We start from the raw sequence: 3,768 nt of genomic DNA, 5'->3' as shown, positions 1-3,768 counted from the left end.
GAGGAAGGAAAGCTCCTTGAGGTTTGTGGAACCGGTGCGGCCCACTACCAGTGCGTCAAGTTCCCATGGCAATGGCAAGACGACTCTGATGCTTCCGAGCTGTGGGTGGTGGTACAGAGAGCTGGGCCTGCCGGCTGTCCTCCTGGGAGGCTCTCGCTTGGCACCACTTGTTTCAAATTAACCAACCAGTATCGGATAATTCTGTGATGTTCTCTCGCAGCAAGGTGGTGCTTCTGAATTCTGATGATGGCTTTAATACAAGAGCAACAGTCTCGGAATTATATGACTAACACTCCCAACTAAGTGAGATTATCCTAAGAAGCAAAATCATATTACTTTTATTAGTGAAAGAAATCTGATCCTTTTGGGCTTTACTTGATGAAGCATGGGTTATGCATATATTTTCGTATTACGGGTTTCACTACTGTGTGGAGCCATGATACTTATTATGAGTTTATCCAAGAAAAGAGAACATGCTTGACTTATAGAACATGTGCAAGAAATACACCAGATGAACTTCCTTACATATTTGGACAAGTTAAAGCCAAACTTGAGTTGACAAATAATAGTAAAATCTGTATCAAGGTTAAGGAGAATTTGTTTATGATCAGAGAATGACATGGAAAATTCAGAAAATGTATTTACCTACCAGTGTTCTTTAACATCCCATTGATTAAACACTTTACCCTCTGTGCTTTGGAAACTATACACTAGATGGTATACACTATATAGTCCATAAATGGGCAAGACTTTTCTATTAAAATAAAAAAACTGAGCATTAGGTTTGACATTTGGTCTTTCTTATTGATTGAAAATAGATATTCCAGAAAAAAGATGGGAGTCTTATCTGAAAGAAAATGAATTTAAACTAAAGTCTTTTAAAGTCTTTAAAAGCAACCACTGAAACTGTTAAAGGAGTAATTGCGTTAATGTTGACCCTAAATGTTCCTGTAACTGTTTTGAAGCATTGTACCTGCCATTAATACTTACGCTGTATGATAATTCCAGTGGCCAAGTATGTGACCGTGATGTGCCTGCCTTCTACATGGCTATTATTATTTATTTATTTATTTATTTTTTTGCTTTTCATGCTTCTGTACACTGAGGAAATGGATAAAATCACCTCAGTTAATCAGAAGGGTGCATTTTATCTAATATCTCTAGGAAAGAATTTAGGACATTTCCCCTGAAGCCCTAACAGGTCGTATTAGTGGTGCTGAACCTACCAGTCACATTCACATTAGGTCACTTCCCACAGGCACAGCAATACAATGGAACCACGAGACAAGGAAGGAGCAGAAATCCCTGTGGCCCTTGCTCCTAGAGTTTGAAAGGCCAAGAAAAAGTGGGATTCTTTAAAACTGTCAGTGCTGAAAGATCTCAGCTCAATTCTCTTTAGCAAAGATCAAGTAGGGAAGGCTAATCTTGTTTTTTAGACACTTAGCTCTTTTTTTCCTGGGCATCTTTACTTTCCGTTTTGCCTGCGAGTCTCTTAAAGAGAAAACCCTTATTTTAAAGTGACTTTTTAGTAATACAAACATAATAGTTCCGAATACGTCAGTGTCACAGTAATTGTGCTCAGAAGTTAAGATAAGTTAAACACTGCAAAACGCACACTGAATGTCTTTCCCCCAAGTGGCATTAATATTCATGAGGCACACAATTTTAGTGACAAATTCACTGATATTTTATCTACAGGAACTATCACAGGACAGCCATGTTAAATGGGAATGTGAAAAGATATATCAAGAATAAAAATAGGAAATATAGTCCTTTCTTAAATATTTACGGGTATTAGAGACATTCCATAAAGATTTATATTTGGCTCACTTTTGCTTGTAGTTAAATATCAGCTCAATGGGATAAGCATTTCATTGCTGAATGGTGGTTTTTCGGCTCATGGATTAAGATGGTTTCTGCTTTCCCAGCTGTTAGATACATGCCACCAGGCTCCGTACAAGTCAGCTAGCCAACTTGGAGCTCACGATTCATTGAGCACATTTTCCTCTCTGAGTTGTGTGTCTTTCTACACCATGTGCATAAAGAGCATTTTCAATGCTATTACGACAAACTCCATATTTATCTTAAAGTTGAATGATAAAGTGCCATCAATTTAAAGTAGTATGAAGACCTTTTGTAAATAAATAAAAAAAAGATATCAAAGATCAGAGCTTGGATTAAACATGGCTGAAGTCAAATCAGAGCTCTGCTTGTCACTGGTTCTGTGACTGTAAGGCTTTTTTTTTTTTCTCTTTAGGAAGGAGCGGGGAAAACACTAATCTTTGAGGCTACTTTGAATGACCACTGGTGTGGACTGAATGCGTGTGTCCCCTCAAAAGTCATATGTTGAAATTCTAACCCTCAAGGTGATGGTAATAGGCGGTGGGACCTTTGGGACGTGAGTAGTGTTGTTGTAAAAGAGATCATACAGTGATCCTGGGCCTCTCCTGCCACATGAGGAAACAGGAAAGTTCCATCTGTGAGGCTGTCCTCAGCAGACACTGAATGTGCCTTCACTTTGATGCAGGACTTCCCAGCCTCCAGAACTGTGAAAAATAAGCGTTGGTTGTTTATAAACTAGTCTATGGTGTTTAGTTATAGGAGCCTGAAAGGGGTAAGACAACCACCTGTAACGTTTCTTCACATTGCAGTTGAGGTGCTTTTTATTTTATTTTGTTTATTATTTTATTTTTAAATGTTTATTTTTGATAAAGAGAGAGAGTGCAAGTAGGGTAGGGGTGGAGAGAGGGAGAGAGAGAGAGAGAGAGAGAGAGAGAGAGAGAGAGAATCTCAAGCAGACTCTGTGCCATCAGTACAGAGCCTGATGCAGGACTTGAACTCATGACCTGAGCTGAAATCAAGAGTCGGCAGTTTCACCACCTGAGCCACCCAGGTGCCTTGAGGTGCTTTTTAAGAAATGAAATGAGATTGGCTTGTTTCAAACACATCAGCCAGTTCCCATCACACTTAGATAAAGGTCTAAACCCCTTCCCCAGATCCTCAGAGCCCTCTGATCTGGTACCTTCTAAACTCCTTGCCTACCACGCACCCCATCAGTGACCATGACCAGACTTCTTATCTCTTCCCACCATTTATCAACTGCAGAAGGCATGCACTTGTCTTGGGCAGGTCGTGGAGCACTTTTTGCACTGTCCCTACATTCCGGTGCCTTCTTGGGTTCCGCTTTGCTAGTAATCCTTTTTGGCTTCCTTGGCTACCACAGCCAAACCAAACCTGGGCAGCCATTAGCAACAATGACTGCCACTGCCTAGTTCAAAGTCACTTTCAACGACATGATTAACACAGAGATTATCTGCAGGCCCTCTCCGCTAAATGTAAGCTGCATGGGAGTAGGGTCTTTTTTAATCAGTTGGCATATGCACAGAGCCTCATGGTACTGATGCAAGGTTAGTCCTAAATAAAGGTAAATTCTTTCCCTTCACATCATTGAATAAATATCTACTATGGACAAAATAGTGTTAGTTCAGGGGACTAAAATTTGCAATGTAATGAGAAAGTCAATGACAATAACAAAAATATCGGTTGAGTGTCCAACTTTGACTCAGGTCATGATCTCACAGTTTGTGAGTTCAAGCCCTGTGTTGGGCTCTGTGAGGACAGCTCAGAGACTGGAGCCTGCTTCAGATTCTGTGTCTCCTTCTCTCTGCGCCTCCCCTCCTTGTGTGCTCTCTATCTCTCAAAAATAAATATAAATAAATATTTAAAAAATTTAAGGGGCACCTGGGTGGCTCAGTCGGTTAAGCAGCT

This window comes from Lynx rufus, unplaced genomic scaffold (genome assembly GCF_022079265.1).
Source record: "Lynx rufus isolate CCGP_SWC_20201006 ecotype Redwood Valley unplaced genomic scaffold, mLynRuf1.p SCAF_3, whole genome shotgun sequence".
NCBI classification, from domain to species: Eukaryota; Metazoa; Chordata; class Mammalia; order Carnivora; family Felidae; genus Lynx; species Lynx rufus.
Note: the sequence above shows the minus strand (reverse complement) of the source record.